The sequence below is a fragment of the Rutidosis leptorrhynchoides genome, chromosome 7, assembly GCF_046630445.1.
Source record: "Rutidosis leptorrhynchoides isolate AG116_Rl617_1_P2 chromosome 7, CSIRO_AGI_Rlap_v1, whole genome shotgun sequence".
In the NCBI taxonomy this organism is placed as follows: Eukaryota; Viridiplantae; Streptophyta; class Magnoliopsida; order Asterales; family Asteraceae; genus Rutidosis; species Rutidosis leptorrhynchoides.
Window position 1 is genome coordinate 104,754,651 of NC_092339.1, and position 10,539 is coordinate 104,765,189.

Consider the following 10,539-nt stretch of genomic DNA (forward strand, 5'->3'; position numbering starts at 1 on the left):
ATATATATATATATATATATATATATATATATATATATATATATATATATATATATATATATATATATATATATATATTGCTCTGTATTATTTCAAGATATTATTAGTATACATAAAATATTACGACGGAGTGATGTTCGAGTGATTTCAAAATAGTTTTTTTGAATGAGTCGAAGCTAAAGAAATTATGGATTATAGCTATGGAGGTGATGGGTATAGTTCATGGGTATGCTCGTGAGGTCAATCTAGTGTTTATCATCTCTGTTGCGTCTACGTACTTTCCTGCAATATTGAATCTCAATATTGATACGTGAGCACTCATAACTTAACTTTTATATATCAATAGTGTATCCCTGACTAGTGCTCGAGTATATAGTATTATGCATGCTTGTACATTCGATATTGTCCTTAGATAGGTTTGTTGAATCCTGAATTAGATACATATTCTACTGAGATAGGGTATATGATATGCATGTCATTGGAAAGCTAGCAAAAAAATTAAGAACTTTTCATTTAGATATCGAATGGTTTCGATGAACGGATTAGAAGTTATAGTCAACTGAATTTTAGTATTATTGTTAAAATGATTATTATTACTATCGTCGTTATTATTTTAAAAGAAATATCATTGTTATTGTAAAATATCATTATTACTATTATGTTAGTATTATCATTTTATCATAATACCATTTTTAGTAAATATAAATATTGTTATTTTTTTTTATAGAATAATAATAATTATTATTACAAAATAATACAACTTTTATTTATTATTATTATGATCAATATTATTTTATCAAATAAATAGGGGATACAAAGATATTTTTCACCACGTGTAATATAATTACATTAATAATACTTACCACTATAGTTTTACGATATTAAGTGATTTTTATAAATTTTACTACTTAAGATATATAAAAGTATATTTTATCATATATAAACGTTAATATAAATTTTTATTAATAAATGACTTTTATTATTTAATAAATATATTTAAATATACAAAACGACTATAGTTAAGTTATATAATAAACACGTATAAATTTTAGAAGTCATTTTGGGTCAAGTTGACTTTTGTTGACTTTTGCATATTAGTCTCGAGCATTAGGACTGTGGTACACTATGACTTGACCAAAAATTGTTTGACAAATATTGACCAACATATAAATATATATAATTAATATAGGTTCGTGAATCCGAGGCCAACCTTGCACTTGTTAAATGACATTATATGTATTTTTACTACGAAATACAGTATGGTGAGTTTCATTTGCTCCCTTTTTATATATATTTTTGGGCTGATAATACATGCGCTGATTTATAAATGTTTTACGAAATAGGCACAAGTACTAAAACTAATTCTATGTGAGTTTAAACCAGAAATATACCCTTAGCTTGGTAACATTAAACTACTTGTCTATGTACGGTAGGCGCGAATCCTAAAGATAGATCTATTGGGTCTGACAAACCCCATCCTGACTATGGGATGCTTTAGTACTTCGAGGTTATTTTAAACACACCTGATCTGGTGTACTTCAGAGGGTAAAACATGAACGTTAAAGCTTGTTACCGGGTGCCTACAACTTATAGAATACTTTTATACACTTGCGAGTGTACAGATATTTATAGAAACTGAAATCTTGTGGTCTATTACTATTACGGAAATGATGGATTATGATAAACTAATGAACTCACCAACTTTTTGGTTGACACTTTAAAGCATGTTTATTCTCAGGTATTAAAGAATTCTTCCGCTGTGCATTAGCTCATTTTAAGGATATTACTTGGAGTCATTCAAGACATACTTTGAAATACGTTGCATTCGAGTCGTTGAGTTCATCAAGATTAATATTAAGTCAATTATAGTTGGATGTAATATGAAATGGTATGCATGCCGTCAATTTTTGATGTAAAGAAAGTTTGTCTTTTAAAAACGAATGCAATGTTTGTAAAACGTATCATATAGAGGTCAAATACCTCGCGATGTAATCAACTATTGTGAATCGTTTATAATGTATATGAATGGGTCCTTTCAAAAGAAGATCTCACTATTCCGTTAGATGAAATCCAAATCAACGAAAAACTCCAATTCATCGAAGAACCCGTCGAAATAATGGATCGTGAGGTTAAAAGACTTAAGCAAAACAAGATACCAATTGTTAAGGTTCGATGGAATGCTCGTAGAGGAACCGAGTTCACCTGGGAGCGTGAAGATCAGATGAAGAAGAAATACCCGCATCTATTTCCAGAAGATTCGTCAACACCTTCAACAGCTTAAAATTTCGGGACGAAATTTATTTAACGGGTAGGTACTGTAGTGACCCGAACTTTTCCATGTTTATATATATTAATTGAGATTGATATTTACATGATTAAATGTTTCCAACATGTTAAGAAATCAAACTTGTTAAGACTTGATTAATTGAAATATGTTTCATATAGACAATTGACCACCCAAGTTGACCGGCGATTCACGAACGTTAAAACTTGTAAAAACGACATGATGATATATATATGGATATACATATGGTTAACATGAGATTATGATAAGTAAGTATCTCCATAAGTATATTAACAATGAGTTATATATATATAAACAAGACTACTAACTTAAGGATTTCGAAACGAGACATATATGTAACGATTATCGTTGTAACGACATTTAAATGTATATATATCATATTAAGATATATTAATATATCATAATATCATGATAATATAATAATTTAACATCTCATTAGATATAATAAATAATGGGTTAACAACATTAATTGAGATCGTTAACTTAAAGGTTTCAAAACAACACTTACATGTAACGACTAACGATGACTTAACGACTCAGTTAAAATGTATATACATGTAGTGTATTTAGATGTATTAAAATACTTTTGGAAGACTTCAAGACATATATCAAAACACTCATACTTAACAAAAATGGTTACAGTTACTTTCCCATTCTTTTCTTTCATCAAGAATTCTAGTCGTATTCTTACCCGTATTATACACAGCTTCAAAACGTACTTACTATGGGTATATACCAATAGGAACTAGCATGGGATTCCACTCTTGATTATGTCATGTATGACTAATCAATTTTAACTTCTACCATGAGCTAGTCAACTAACTAGAACTCCTTTTAACCCCACTCACCACTCACCAATTACCACTCATCATTCACTCCATTTCACTTCCAATTCTCTTTCTAATTCTCTCTCAACACACACACACACACTATTAAGAACGTATTTTTCCAGTATTTAATCATCATCTTCATCAAAAATCACTTCAAGAATCAAGCTATAATCATCATAGGAAGAACACTTCAAGAACACTTCAAAAATCCCTTCAAGTTTACTAATTTACTTCCAAGCTTTCTAATCCATTCCAAGTAATCATCTAAGATCAAGAAACCTTTGTTATATACAGTAGGTTATCTTTCTTATTCAAGGTAATATTCATATTCAAACTTTGATTCAATTTCTATAACTATATACTATCTTAATTCGAGTAAAAATCTTACTTGAACTTGTTTTTGTGTCATGATCCTACTTCAAGAACTTTCAAGCCATCCAAGATCCTTTGAAGCTAGATCATTTCTTGTAACTTCCAGTAGGTTTACCTACTAAACTTGAGGTAGTAATGATGTTCATAACATCATTCAATTCATATATATAAAACTATCTTATTCGAAGGTTTAAACTCGTAATCACTAGAACATAGTTTAGTTAATTCTAAACTTGTTCGCAAACAAAAGTTAATCCTTCTAACTTGACTTTTAAAATTAACTACACACATGTTCTATATCTATATGATATGCTAACTTAATGATTTAAAACCTGGAAACACGAAAAACACCGTAAAACCGAATTTACGCCGTCGTAGTAACACCGCGGGCTGTTTTGGGTTAGTTAATTAAAAACTATGATAAACTTTGATTTAAAAGTTGTTATTCTGAGAAAATGATTTTTATTATGAACATGAAACTATATCCAAAAATTATGGTTAAACTCAAAGTGGAAGTATGTTTTCTAAAATGGTCATCTAGACGTCGTTCTTTCGACTGAAATGACTACCTTTACAAAAACAACTTGTAACTTATTTTTCTGACTATAAACCTATACTTTTTATGTTTAGATTCATAAAATAGAGTTCAATATGAAACCATAGCAATTTGATTCACTCAAAACGGATTTAAAATGAAGAAGTTATGGGTAAAACAAGATTGGATAATTTTTCTCATTTTAGCTACGTGAAAATTGGTAACAAATCTATTCCAACCATAACTTAATCAACTTGTATTGTATATTATGTAATCTTGAGATACCATAGACACGTATACAATGTTTCGACCTATCATGTCGACACATCTATATATATTTCGGAACAACCATAGACACTCTATATGTGAATGTTGGAGTTAGCTATACAGGGTTGAGGTTGATTCCAAAATATATATAGTTTGAGTTGTGATCAATACTGAGATACGTATACACTGGGTCGTGGATTGATTCAAGATAATATTTATCGATTTATTTCTGTACATCTAACTGTGGACAACTAGTTGTAGGTTACTGACGAGGACAGCTGAGTTAATAAACTTAAAACATCAAAATATATTAAAAGTGTTGTATATATATTTTGAACATACTTTAATATATATGTATATATTGTTATAGGTTCGTGAATCAACCAGTGGCCAAGTCTTACTTCCCGACGAAGTAAAAATCTGTGAAAGTGAGTTATAGTCCCACTTTTAAAGTCTAATATTTTGGGATGAGAATACATGCAGGTTTTATAAATGATTTACAAAATAGACACAAGTACGTGAAACTACATTCTATGGTTGAATTATCGAAATCGAATATGCCCCTTTTTATTAAGTCTGGTAATCTAAGAATTAGGGAACAGACACCCTAATTGACGCGAATCCTAAAGATAGATCTATTGGGCCTAACAAACTCCATCCAAAGTACCGGATGCTTTAGTACTTCGAAATTTATATCATATCCGAAGGGTGTCCCGGAATGATGGGGATATTCTTATATATGCATCTTGTTAATGTCGGTTACCAGGTGTTCACCATATGAATGATTTTTATCTCTATGTATGGGATGTGTATTGAAATATGAAATCTTGTGGTCTATTGTTACGATTTGATATATATAGGTTAAACCTATAACTCACCAACATTTTTGTTGACGTTTAAAGCATGTTTATTCTCAGGTGAATATTAAGAGCTTCCGCTGTTGCATACTAAAATAAGGACAAGATTTGGAGTCCATGTTTGTATGATATTGTGTAAAAACTGCATTCAAGAAACTGATTTCGATGTAACATATTTGTATTGTAAACCATTATGTAATGGTCGTGTGTAAACAGGATATTTTAGATTATCATTATTTGATAATCTACGTAAATCTTTTTAAACCTTTATTTATGAAATAAAGGTTATGGTTTGTTTTAAAAATGATTGCAGTCTTTGAAAAACGTCTCATATAGAGGTCAAAACCTCGCAACGAAATCAATTAATATGGAACGTTTTTAATCAATAAGAACGGGACATTTCATAAAGTATTTAATCTAATATTTTGTTTACGTTTCAAGTTATAATATATATACACATATACATATATAATCATATTCGTTTAATGGTTCGTGAATCGTTGGAACTTGGTTGAGTTTGAATGAATGTATGAACATAGTTTAAAATTTTTGAAATTTAACTTAACAAATATTGCTTATCGTGTCGGAAACATATAAAGATTAAAGTTTAAATTTGATTGGAAATTTCCGAGTTGTCACAGTGGAAGTGGTGCTTAATGGGGTGGTGTTTGACAGTGGTGAAGATGGCCGGAGATGGCAGTGTTTATTGCAGGTGGCGGCGGTCAGGTGGTGGCCGATGGTTGCTGCAAATGGTGGTTAGAGATCGGGTGTTTTTAACTATCATATATGTGTGTTTCCTACATATCTCATATAGATAGAAGATAGATATATTATATACATATATTATAAATGTAGAACTAATCCACTAATTATTAATAATTCTAATTATTATATAATATAACTTTAACAATGATTCATGTGATAATTGAGAATGGGAATTGAAAAGATACGCCTGTTTATGTCTTCACCTACCGACACTTTTTTTTACCGAGTGGTATATCGTGTCCATAGCTAAACAGTTGACGTATAAAAGTGTTCCTAAAAATCCCAAATTTTTAGGTTGACTATATTTAATTATTTCACTCATTACCTGTTTGAAACCTGATCAAAAAGGTTCGAAAATTATTTATTTTCTGTTCCGATTTATATGTACGGAGTACTAATATTTAAACTTAAAAAGGTAAAAATACTTTTAATAAATCTAAAATCTTCGTAATCGATTTACAGTTCAACTTTTATTTTAATTCTTCATAAACATATACTCTATTTATATTAAAACTAACAAAACGTCAACCGAGTGTTACTGAAGTTTACTGACTAAGCTCGAAATCATTTATTTTTAATATATTCCCTTTCTATATACAAATAGTTTTAAAATAGCAAGTTTAATTACTAAAACAAATATATTATATATTCTTAAACAAATATATTTAATATAGCTATATATATTTACAAGTAAAATTTATATACATAACTACATATATGTATATATATAATATTAGTTTTTATTACATCATATATTATTTTATATATTTATTTCCAACAATTAAATGTATATGCTAGTTTATTAATGTTCATGTTATTATATATTATATATATATATATTTATATATGCACATATTTATATATATCCACATATTTATATATATCCACATATTTACAAGCAATGGTTCGTGAATCACCGGGAACAGTTGAAGGTCAAATGATATCATGTAACCAGTTTAAATAATTTTCGAGACTCAATATTACAGACTTTGCTTATCGTGTCAAATTATGTAAAGATTAAGTTTAAATTTAGTCGAAAATTCCCGGGTCATCACATATTGTCTAATCGAATGACAACTCATTGGAACCTGTCGAACCTATCTTCGAATTAGTTAATCTAATAATTATTAAAATAATTATGTATGTTCTATTTAGTGATGTTTATACGACATCTTTTACGATCATTTAATTAATTATTCGGGTTGGGTAATTGATTATTCATTCTGATCAAGTGGGTAAATTAATATTCATCTCTCATTAAAACAGGGGTGAATTACATACACGGATAATTGGTGTAATTGTTAACAAAGTAATAAAACATTGGATTACACGCAGTCGATAACCTGGTGTAATCATTAAACAAAGTATTAAAACCTTGTTACAGTTCGAATCCCTAATTAGTTGGAATATTTGACTTCAGGAATAAGGTTAATTTGACGAGCATTTTATAATTATGACTGATGGACTATTATGGACAAAAACCAAATTGGTATCAAATAATCCAGGACAACAGATAATTAACCCAGTGTAATAAATTAAAAATCAAAACGTCAAACATCATGATTACGGAAGTTTAAATAAGCATAATACTTTTATTTCATATTTCATCGTACATTTATTTACTGTCATTTTAATTATTGCAATTTACTTTATCTTAATTTAAATTCTGTCATTTATATTATCGTCATTTATCTTTACGCTTTATTTAAAATCGACAAACCGGTCATTAAACAGTAAAACCCCCCTTTTTATAATAATAATAATAATAATAATAATAATACGACTTATATATATATATATATATATATATATATATATATATATATATATATATATATATCTTTATACAAATATAGTTTAAAAATATAGCGTTAAACTTGGATAGCTCCATGTGGAACGAACCGGACTTACTAAAAACTACACTACTGTACGATTAGGTACATTGCCTATAAGTGTTGTAGCAAGGTTTAGGTATATCCACTCTATAAATAAAACTTGTGTAATTTCGTCGTATTTCGTAATAAACAATAATAGTATTTCGTATACACCTCGCATAACATCAAGTTTTTGGCGCCGCTGCCGGGGACTCGGTAAAAAAACGCTATATTTTTGTAAAAATATATTATTTCTTATTTTGTAAAATATTTTGTATTTATAATAAGTGTTAAAAAATTAAAATAAAATATAAAAATATTTATATATTTATTTATTTATTTTTAAGATTTCTATTTATAAATTAATAAGTATTTTTATTTTAAGTTTTTAAAATATATTTTTATTTTATATAAATTATCTATCTATTATTTTATAAAAATAAAATCAGATTATTATAAAAAACTGTAACTGGGCCGGTTCTAATTCAAAGCTCAAAACAATAAAAAGACTATTGGGCCTGGTACTGTAGCAGCCCAACAATCAGATCCGGAAATTCTGGGCCATGCGATCGCATGGCTGAAGAGCATTAATCTCATGCGACCGCATGAGCGTACCTGACAGCTGAAACCCTAGCATTAATTACGATTTTAGGGTTAGATTTTATAATAATAATTATTATTAGGGTTTAATTTAATTAGTTTTTAGTTTTAATTTATATTATTTATATTTAAGTTTTAATTTTATTATTAATTATATAGATTAATACTTTTATAAAATAATAATATAAAAATAATATTTTTATAAAAATTGTATTTTTATAACCTTAAGTTTTATTTTTACTTTTTGTATCTTTTTAATCGTTAATTTCGTAATTTGTATATTTATCATTCGTATTTAGTTTTAAGTCTAGTTTTTGTCGTAGTTATTTTATATTTCTAGATTTTTAGGTTTTGCCGTAAAATCCCTTAAGTGTTTTTTTCTTTAGAATTAAGATTTAGGCGCTTTAGAATTTTGCGGCGCAGTTTTTAGATTTTAGTGCCTTTTTAAGTAATTGCCGTTTTGAATTTAGAATTGATTTTAAGTTTTAATACCTTTAGACGCAACTTTTTAGATTTAGTTTTTAGACGTTTAAGTTTCGACGTTTATTTTTCAACCTTTTATTTTTCGACGTTTTACGACGCACTCTTTTTCTTTCTTATTTCTCGACGCTCTAGTTTTTAGGACATAGAATTTTCTATTTCTTCTCTAAAATTTCAAAACGAAAAATTATTTTAAGCGGTTAAATTGATAGACATCCAAAATTTTCTGGTTCGTATTAATAGTTGGATTTGTTAGTGGCGAGTTGTGGGCTTCCGATTTAAAGGGTCATGGCTACCTGCTGCATCTATTGGCTATTCGAAACGTGGGCAAAATCAGAAAAGTCTATTAATTTGATAACTTATATAATTTTTATCTTTTATAACTAATAGGATATTCAGTGAATGCACCGAGCAAAACGTTCACCACCTGTAACTCGATCAAGACATCTAGCCAATATTGTCGCCGTTGATTTTTCTTTAGAATCATCATTTAGTCGACCAAGTACTCCAACTCAAAATCCTGATAATCAATTTTTTGAACCCGACCTCACAATTGAGAACCCGGAGGATATTCAAGAACAATTCAGAGATCCTGAACCACTAATCATTCCTCCTGAACCACAAATCACTCATCCAGAGATTGTCAAGGAAGAAACCATTAAATCAGAATCCTCTAGTGATTCAGATTCAACAAATTCAATTATGGAAGTAACGGAACCTCTAAGTATGGAAGACCGAATGAGAGCCACACGCACGGGCCAAGGTCACGCCATTATTAAGCCATATATTAATGCGCCAGATTATGAAATCAAGGGACAAATCCTACACATGGTAACTAATCAATGGCAATATAGTGGTACGCCAAAAGAAGATCTAAACGAACATCTTCGAACCTTTAATAGGATATGTACTCTATTTAAAATCAGAGAAGTTGAGGATGAACAGATCTATCTCATGTTATTTCCCTGGACTTTAAAGGGAGAAGCCAAAGATTGGTTAGAATCGTTACCTGAAGGGGCGATTGATACATGGGATGTCTTAGTTGAAAATTTTCTTAAACAATTCTTTCCGGCATCTAAAACCGTGAGACTTCAAGGAGAAATTGTTACGTTCGTGCAGAAGCGAAATGAAACTTTATATGAAGCGTGGACAAGATTTGGAAAATTGTTGAGAGGATGTCCTCAACATGGTTTAGACACTTATCAAATAGTACAAATATTCTACCAAGGTGTCGACGTTGCTACACGAAAAGACATCCACATAGCAGCTGGTGGTTCCATTATGAAGAAAACCGCAACCGAAGCTTACAAAATTATTGATAACACTGCTTCCCACTCACATGAGTGGCATCAAGAAAAAAACATCGTTAGATCATCTAAAGCGGCTAGAGCCGATTCTAGCCATGACTTTGATTCTGTTTCCGCAAAAATAGATTCTTTCGAGAGACGAATGGAAAAGATGAATAAAGATATTCAAGCAATACGAATCAGTTGTGAGCAATGCGGTGGACCACACTTAATGAAAGATTGTCACATTGAGCAAACGATGGAACAATGTGAGAATGTTTCCTACATGAACCAAAGGCCGGGAAATAATTATCAAAATAATTATCAACCGATAAGGCCAAACTTCAATCGAAATCAAAACATTCTTT

The 10,539-nt window shown here is 29.4% G+C and overlaps 1 non-coding gene across 1 annotated transcript; it reads right to left on the bottom strand.

The window, feature by feature from the left end:
• Window positions 1-9,971: 9,971 nt before the first annotated feature.
• LOC139860727 (small nucleolar RNA R71) lies at window positions 9,972-10,078 on the bottom strand. Its single transcript, XR_011763351.1, has one exon. It is a non-coding gene; the product is annotated as a small nucleolar RNA R71 (small nucleolar RNA).
• Between the last annotated feature and the right edge of the window lie 461 nt (window positions 10,079-10,539).